This window comes from Xenopus laevis, chromosome 8L (genome assembly GCF_017654675.1).
Source record: "Xenopus laevis strain J_2021 chromosome 8L, Xenopus_laevis_v10.1, whole genome shotgun sequence".
NCBI classification, from domain to species: domain Eukaryota; kingdom Metazoa; phylum Chordata; class Amphibia; order Anura; family Pipidae; genus Xenopus; species Xenopus laevis.
Genome location: NC_054385.1, coordinates 116,400,945 through 116,410,767, shown reverse-complemented (window position 1 = coordinate 116,410,767; position 9,823 = coordinate 116,400,945).

The following is a 9,823-nucleotide window of genomic DNA, read 5'->3' as shown; positions in this document are numbered from 1 at the left end:
TTCCTTACATGGTTTCCAGCAGCAGCAGCTGAGTCTAACTGGTTACTTTCTAAAGTCTTACAATTCTATACATTAATTCATGGCTCAGCTCCAGCTCCGGAGCCAGCTTCAGACCCTACTGAGCATGCTCCCTGGGCTAATGAGTGTCTAATCCTGCTTGTATTTCTCTGACATTTTAACATACCTTCAACCTTGCTCACCAAGTGGTTATGAGAACAAGGACAATTAAACAAATTCATTTTTTAAACCAACAATAGAAAATACATACGAATTGGCTATTGCTCAGAGGACCTATAGGAGTCTAGGTTGGGCCAGTGTCCACACCACTCCTCTGTACTTTAAGAAACCAAATATAATTTGTTATTAACCAATCTCTTTGTCTTGCTTTTGATACAAAATCAACTCATGCACATTTATACATTTACTTTGTCCTTGTCGGTTGAGGCTTTTTTGCTTCTATGGACCCATCATTTTTGTAAATTAGCTTGGGATAACCCTGCCCTGATGCTGTTACAGTGGACAGGAATCAGTCTAGCAGGTAAAAATAGGTTGCTTATAAACTGTCATTTTCCAGCAAATTTAAAATATAACTGAGAATGAACGTATATCAGTTAGAATCAAAGATCAGCCTGGTTGGTTAATCTCTGTTTTCCAAAACTTGTGTATCAATAATTATAATGTTCCCCACTCTAAGGATAAGAGGAACATCCAAGGAGTTCTCTTTCCTTTAAATAACAGCTACATTTTCATAAAATGACATAGAATTTGAATATAAGAAATAGGATTTGACACCTAAAGGGAATCAGTTTGCCAAATCACTATACCCATGAACTATACCCATACCTTTGTTTTGTTTAAAGACCTTAAATTTGATATCAAATTATAAAATACTGTGTTTGAATGTGTTCACTAAATTACTCCCCAATAATCATGTAACCATGTTCAGGCTCTAGTGAAGTAAATCAATGAATGCAAAGCTGAATTTATCTAGTCTAAAGGACAACACTGATATAATAGTCATTGACCAACAGCTTAAATGAAGCGACAATTAAATTCCTTCATCCCTGCAGTATCAGAGGTACCCACCTTGTGATTTTTCATGCTCTTGAAAACAAATCTTTCCCTGCAGATGTTATATTTATACCTAACTGGTGTAGTCTGTTGCCAGGAGCACAAGGTCATGGGCAAAATATTTTACTTGTATCCTGATTAGAGAAGACGGTTTCTGACTGTAGCTCTCAAGGATGTCACACAGTTGTTTACATCATTAAATTTAATTGAAAGTGCCATTAATTAGCTAATCCTCTGAGGCTTATTTACTGTTGACATCTTTTGTATTTTTGTTGTAGAAAAATGAAGCTCACAAGGAATTTGCACTCTTGGGTCTTAAAAAGTACCAATGGTTTTGGAACTATGTTTTTAAATTTTGTGACAAGTTTGCACACACAGTATTAATTAAAATAGTCTCTAGGGAAGACTCTATACCAGGTCTTTGGGTGGAAACCCATTTTGGGGTCCTACATTCAATCAGATCCCACATTTAAAAGGGACCTGCCACCTTAAGAAATAATTCCATACCCTATTTTATGATGTCAGCCAAGCAAAATAAACTTCACTTATACTATAGAAATTATTTAAGTCTTGGAATTCACAATCATAGCAAGAAGACAGGCACGATTTTGTGTACCATTGAGGCAAGTTTTATATCATGCCAAAATCGACTTTATATACCACAATGGGGGACCCGATGCCCATGTACTGGCTACACAATTAATGGTATGGACAGAGCGGGAATGGGGAGTGCATCTAGGAACTGCAGGATGAAAAGTGAAATTAATTGCCTGCTCCACCAGAGGCATATATGAAGGGCAATAAATGATTCACAGCTGACATTTTAAACACGTTTATAACAGAGCTGTTTTGATTAAATTTAGGTTTCATGTTTAATTTGAAAAGGACTTTTATGATACAGCTTTTTATGTCTGGGTGACAGGTCACCTTTGACCAATAAGAAGGTTGGCAATATATATAAAAATGTTGCTATATCAGTCATCATGCTGTAATAGAAAGAATATTTAGAGAGCCTAGATGATTTACCAAAATCTTAAACCAATGGGCAAACAGAGTATGCTCTCCGTTATATCACTGGTGAAAAATAAGTTGCCAGGTAAGTTGCCAGGTGCCAGGCCAGGTGTAGCTGACTGGTAGGAGCCCATTTGTTTTGTAACCCAAAACATTAGAAGCCACATGTATGACATAAATGTTTCAATGAATAATTACTAAACAAAAGAATTATATAAGAAGTGACCTGTAAAATAAGTATGTAAAACAAGCAAGTAGTCCGGGCAGGCATCAAACTGAAACCAAGCCATGAAACTGGCAAAAGTAGTGATGGGCGAATTTGGGGCGTTTCGCTTCACCAAAAAAATTAGCGAATTTCCCGCAAAATTTGTGAAACTGTTAAAAATTCGCGTAACGGCGCCAGCGTCTCGTTTTTTACGCCGGCGTCCGGCGTCTGTTTTTTTTGACACCGACAATTTTTGCGGCGGTTTCCCGAATGTATTCGCCTGTGGCGAATTGCGGGAATTCGCTGCAAATTTGCACCTGTCGAATAAATTTGCCCATCACTAGGCAAAAGGTCTAAGCAGGCAGCAAGCAATGCAGGTCCATTTAAACAGGAAAGAGGTCAGGAGATTCATAGCAATCAGTCATGGAAGAGGACTCGGTACAAGATATGCAATTCTATGAAAATGGTCAGAGATCCACATCAATCAGGCAAGAAACAGGAGTACAGGTACAAGGAAGGGACTAATTCAAAAATATGAGAACTTGGGAAAAGTGGGTTAACTAGACATTACTGGGCCCCACAAAATGTATAGAGCTTGACTAATTTTACCAATATTTATTGACACTATATATGAATTAGGGCAACGCAGGATCTCTATACCTCCTAGGATACCTCCTCTATAGGTATGCCCCTACTTGGGAGGTAGATTGTAGATTCTTAATGATCCAGCAGTGGGGGGGGGGGGTGAGGATGAAGATGCAGTCTTGAATAAACACTTGATAGTAGGCCTTGAAGTAGAAAGGACTTATGTGGATAGTTGGTACCAAGCTCCACATCCCTCCAGTGGCTCAGCAGCATAATACACATATCAGAATTCAAAACCTGATGAAACCTGACATAAGCATTCATTCTAACTCTTACCCTAACTAGTATTCAGGTTGTTCTCACAATATAAAGGAATGCCTGTGTGTCTTAATTCTGTATTTAAATTGGTTTGGTTCCTATTGCTAGACAACAAAGGGTGTACAGGTAACAAGCTTTCATACCTCACAGGGCCACATTTCAGATTTAAATGGCAGTATGAAATGGGTTTCACTCACACTCTGAATTTGGAGTAACTCTTTATGATGCGCACTCGACAACATCTTAAAAACCTAAATAACTATGTGCTGTATAGTGAGAGACTAAGCACACTTTTTTCGGTGCCTCCACATAATGAATAAATAACAACACACACGTTTCTGTATCAAACTAATACTAGGCAGCTAACAACCCATACAATAAGATGTTTACCATCAGACAGTGCACTTGGTTTGTGTGTGAGCACTGGGTCTCACATGATCTAAAGGGTGGAGTACAGTGCTTACAATGGCAGCTTTTCAATCTGGGATTATGCAATGGCACATACCATTAGAAAATCATGTTTTTATGAAATTGGTTTGTTTATATAATAGTTCTATCTGATCTATATTTATGAAGATGTGCAATGTTTAGAAGACACTTAGCAATTAATTTTATTTGCTGAGGAGTGCCTAGCATATTAGTACCCACAAGTGAATCTAGGATTTCTTGTCCTTTAAAGATTCCAATAAAGACTTATTAGTGGAACTTACGTAGACATTTGACAACTAACAGGATTTTAAGTACCAATTTGTTTACTGGGATTAATATATCTCTTCTGGAGAGTCCAGTACAAAATGTTTTAACTGCGAAGCAAAACCTCTTTGCTTTCACATTAGGGCACAGATATTCTCAATCACTTGGCTGGTCTCCTCTTGCCCACTTTGCTCCAAAAGAACAGTCTCAATTAGAGCCACCCTGCAATGACTTTTTCCGGTCCAGTCACTAGTGTCATGGTGGTGCAAACCACTTGCAGTGGGTAAGGTGCCTGCTTTTTCTTCACAGACAAGAAATGCCGGGGAAATTTCATAGAGTGTTAAAGGGATACTGTCATGGGAAAAAAATTTTTTTCCAAAATGAATCAGTTAATAGTGCTGCTCCAGCAGAAGTCTGCACTGAAATCCATTTCTCAAAAGAGCAAACAGATTTTTTTATGTTCAATTTTGAAATCTGACATGGGGCTAGACATATTCAGGCCCGGATTTGTGGAAAGGCCTAGGGTGGCAGGATTTTAGGGGGGCGACATGCTGCTCAACCACACCCACATTGGTTCAAAAACACTGGGGATGCGCTGGAGATACAACCATTTTTTAAATTTCCCATGCACAAATCCCCATTGCTCCTGTCCCCCTGGAGGGGAGAGGGGCGACGAACGGCAGTGGGCCTAGGGGCGCCCACTATGTAAATCCGGCCCTGGACATACTGTCAATTTCCCAGCTGCCCCAAGTTATGTGAATTGTGCTCTGATAAACTTCAATCACTCTTTACTGCTGTACTGCAAGTTAGAGTGATATCACCCCCTCCCTCCCCCCCCATCAGCCAAACAAAAGAACAATGGGAAGGTAACCAGATAGCAGCTCCCTAACACAAGATAACAGCTGCCTGGCAGATCTAAGAACAACAATCAATAGTAAAAACCCATGTCCCACTGAGACACATTCAGTTACATTGAGAAGGAAAAACAGCAGTCTGCCAGAAAGCATTTCTCTCCTAAAGTGCAGGCACAAGTCACATGGCCAGGGGCAGCTGGGAAATTGAAAATATGTCTAGCCCCATTGCTCTTTTGAGAAATGGATTTCAGTTCAGAATTGTGCTGGAGCAGCACTATTAACTGATTCATTTTGGAATTTTTTTTTCCCCCATGACAGTATCCCTTTAACATCCCCATTGGCCAGGAGTAATTGATTTTTTCACATTATATATAAATAATGTTGTTATAAAACTTAAGCTCATGGACTTTTGTTGGACATTTGATCACACAGGGATTTTCTAATATCCTAACTGGGATGTTTTAATATCCTATCGGACTTTTTGAAAACTTTGACTCATGTGTACATTTTGCCTTTTTTATCTTTACATTTTAACAAAAAAAGTCACCCCCGTTGAATGTAATAATACATTCTGTATACTGTATACTTATTCAGGAAACCACAGAGAAGGCATTGCGGGAAATACTTGAGAAGGAAATTGGATGGAACACTTATCCAGAGCCTAAGCATGACTACTATTTTTGGGATATCCTGAAGGTATTAGTTGTATGATGTGATATTTAGAGATGGACGAATTTGCGCCGTTCACGAAACGGCGCCGGCGTCCTGTTTTTGACGCCAATGTCTCATTTTCGACAAGACGACAATTTTTTTGACGCTGTTGAATTTTAGCCAGCGAATTTTCGCTGCCTTTTCGCAAATTTATTCGCCCTCTCCTCTAGGTCTGGAACAGGGATTGTCCATCCTGTGCCCATACATAAATAAGTTAAATGTTACACGAATTGAATTGCATTATGGGTGAAGAAGGTGGAGCTTGTTGGGTTTAAAGATGATTGTGTAATTGAATCTGTATCCTGATGAAGGGAGGGTTTTCCCCCGGGAAACTTTGATACTGTTGGTAGCAAAATAAAAGGGGTAAGATCCTGACTGCAAATAATTGTGTGGGGGCAGAACCATTCAAAATCATTTGCTGTTGCTAAGGTGCCTGCTCTGGGACTAAAATTTAGCTTGTGAGAAGGGTGCACATAGTGCGCAAGGGTGGCACACATACCACCCCCACTTATATAAGGTTGTAATGCATATTTCTAAGAAAGGGCTGAAAGGTGTGAGGAATAAATATAAAAACAGAAAGGGAAGTCAATACAGCTATGGGTTGAATTAAGATGAGTTGTGAAGAAAAAGAGGGGGACAACTATATTGGAAGGATGTATATATGAATAACAGGATGTGAATCAGACCATCCTCAGGCTTTGCCTTTAAAAATTTTATTCCATTGGAAAATTCACACACAAGCTTTCGAGGGAAAAACCCCTTCCTCAGGTGCATTTTGGCTGACTTGGAGGCAGCTTGGGAGTGGATGCACCTAGAAAGAAGTACGTTGTGTGCTGAAGAAAAATTGTATTTGGACTGTATCATCACATTCATCTGAAGAATCATCCCGCAAAAACATAAAAGCAAGATTCAATTCGAAGAATTCACACTTAAACTTCACACCATAAACTTCAATAAAGTTTTCATGTGTCACTGAATTGCATCTTGCTCTATAGGACAATCTGGAATTAAAATAAAGACATAAATCTTTATTATCGAATTCAATTTAGCTCTATGTGAGAAACGATTTCCCTTCAATGCTGTCGTCCTGGGATTTTAAAAGTATAATGTTGTGAGGAACAGGAAGAAACCCAATGTCTATGTCTATGATTTGTAGTTTAGTGTAGGGAAAACTGTAGTCCCGTAATGCAAATAACAATAATGTGAACATTTGCTTATGTTATTGTAACGGGACTCAACTAATGACATCTCTAGGGATTCAAATGACAAACAAAGCACTGTTACTGCTTAACAAGGTGAAATTAGATGAGAAATAATGTAAATAAATGGGCATGCATCAAACAATAAAAACAAATTATACATTGTTTTAGTAATATTTACAAAGAGAAGATCTTTCAGAAACAGCATTATCTAGATGTTTCATTTTTTTATACATATCTCCCTGTTTGTTCAACAGCCAAGGTTAGTCACATAAAATTATTATCATCATTATGAAGCAACTATATGCAGTATATCATGGACATATTCTGCAACACTGTACAATTCCAAGGTGTATATATCTATAAGATACAGGGGGACATTTACTAAAGGGCAAATTGACGTCATTTCAGCACTTCGCCGATTTACTAACGTGGCTGGCATAATTTCGTCAAGGAGATAGACTCTGGCGCAACTTCGCACTCTAACGCCAGGCGAATTTTTGGTCTGGCGAAAGATCGTTACTACGCAAATTCACTACGTTTTTGATTTTACTGAACGTTACCTCTATCGCCAGACTTGCCTTCGCCACCTCAGACCAGGAGAAGTGCAATAGAGTAGATAGGAGTTCCTCAAAAAAAGTTGATCATTTTTCTAAGTCCCAAAAAAACGTGGCGTTTTTTCCTATTTAAAGGGTGATAGACTGAAAAAGATTGTAAATTTTTTTTTGGGGGTACCCTCCTTCCCCCCTACATTTGCTAACATATGGCACATAAACTATACTGTGGGCTCATGTGTAGGGCATTATAACAACTTTATATAATTTTATTAAGGTTCCCTGGCCTTGTGTAGTGTAATGTATTTGCTGCAGCATATATGTCTATTGTACTTTAACTGCACGCTGTATGCTAATTAGCCAATGCTAGCGCAACTTATAACTGCTGAGCGTAATTTCGCCAGTGTTCGGTGCCCTGTGCGCAACTTCGGATCTTCGGGAATTAGTGTTGTCCAGGCCAATTTACGCCTGGCAAAGTGTTGTGATGTGCGCGAAGCCAGCGCTGGCGAATTTTCGCCTGTGAATTTGCCCCACGGAGTTCATTAAAAGACTGACAGATTCAGGAAGCAAAATAGACATAGACCACAACTTTACATTATAGATCATAACTTTACATTATAGATCACAACTTTACATTCAGCTAGAACAAGAACTTTATATTCAGCGACCTGTAATATAGGATTGTTTACATCGAATAATAGCAATTTGTTTGGCAAGGACTTCACACTTCCAAGAGAAAAGTCTGATAACTTTTAGGTACAGGTATGGGATCGTTATCCAGAAAGCTCCAAATTACAGCGTGTCTGTCTCTCGTAGACTCCATTTTAACCAAATAATCCAAATTTTTAAGAGTTATTTCCTTGACAATGGGACTCCTCAATTGACCCTTCACCTTCAGCCATCCCATTGAACCCCTTAGTTACACACAGTAATGAAACACAAGGAACCAGAAATGGTGAAAATTGCCACAGCATTTATTAACATTTTATCAAATAAATAGGACCTTGACAACCTCACCCCAAGGCAATATGCAAAGCCAGAATTCCATAAGGGGTCGCTACTATGCTCTGCCGCTGCTCACTTGAGATCAGCACTATCATTATATCCACCACTGAGTATTAGGCTGCCTCTACCTACAGAGAGGAGGCCCCACCATGAGAGAAGTTCAGCAGCCCTGCTCTTGGTCCGGAATCTGCAGTGTGTCGATGGTAGGAAATCCAAGCAAACTGTCACCTAGCACAAGCAGTAGTAGCGTCTGTATCAATCAACCCACTGCAGTCACAGGAGAGAACCTCCTTTCTCCCTCTTCTAAATTTACCTGTGCAGTGCAGCAAGTAATACCTCCACATTTGCATATTAATAGATAATATGGGAACATAAACTCCTGACATTTCACAAAACATGCATGTTTCTACCTGCTCAGAAGATAAGGAAGTGAACAGCTTCTTCCCCTGACATCACATCCCTCTCTTTCTCCACCCCCAGCCCAGCTTTCCCCTGCCTTAACTCATTCCTTCTCATCACCCAATCACAGCTACATCTGAGTCTGCCAATCTTTAAATATAAACCAGTGTAATCTGTCTGCTGGTCATTCGGATCCCTTGTCATGCAGCCCCTGCATTTATAGCTCCAGGGCTTTCCTTTTTCTTTGTAATAATAAAACAGTAGCTTGTACTTGATCCAAACTAAGATATAATTAATCCTTACTGGAAGCAAAACCCGCCTATTGAGTTTATTTAATGTGTAAATGATTTTCTAATAGACTTTAGGTATGAAGATGCAAATTATGAAAAGATCCAATATCCAGAAAATTGCAGATCCCAAGCATTCTGTATTACAGGTCCCATACCTGTGTTTCATTTTGTGTTTCTCTGTCTGCCCCTGTGTAGAATTGTAACAACCACATTGGATGACTGGCATCTTAACAAACCCGAAATAGTGATAATATTCTTCATAAAGGTGGGAATTACTCTATGATTCTCATGATGGAATTGAGTGAGTGAGAAGGTTATGTGTCTAGTTGATTAGCAAGAGATGTGATTTATATGGCATAGTTAGGTTGAAGTTCATTTAAACCACCAATTTTAGCTGGTGTGGCTGGTTGGACTTCTCTTCCTCCTTATGTATCTTCTATAAAGCCCATGTAGCATATTCAAGTCTATGACATTCTGATCCAGCAAATGACATTTGTAACATTTTTTTCTATGAATTAAGTGAGGAAATTAATTAATTAAATAAATAAATAAATAAATAAATAAATAAATGCATACATACATACATACATATTATAAGTTCCACGTAGGAAGTCTTTGCAAAGAGATTTAAGTAAATGGTGAAGTGTTGGGGTCCTTCCTTAATTGAGCAGGAATTAGAGAGTTATGAACAACAGTCTGTACAACTCTAAAAAGTGTTAGTTGGTGGCTACAAAAGCAAATAAAGCACTGTTTTGACCTCTTAATAGATTCCTTGTAAGACCATGCTGGCTGCAGTTTTGGAACCCAAAGAGATATTAATGAGCTGAGTGGAAAAATGTGCAAATGAACTTGCAAAAGAAATAGAACAATTATACCATGAGGAAAGACTATCAAAGCTAGTGTTGTATTCTTTAGAGAACAGGGGACA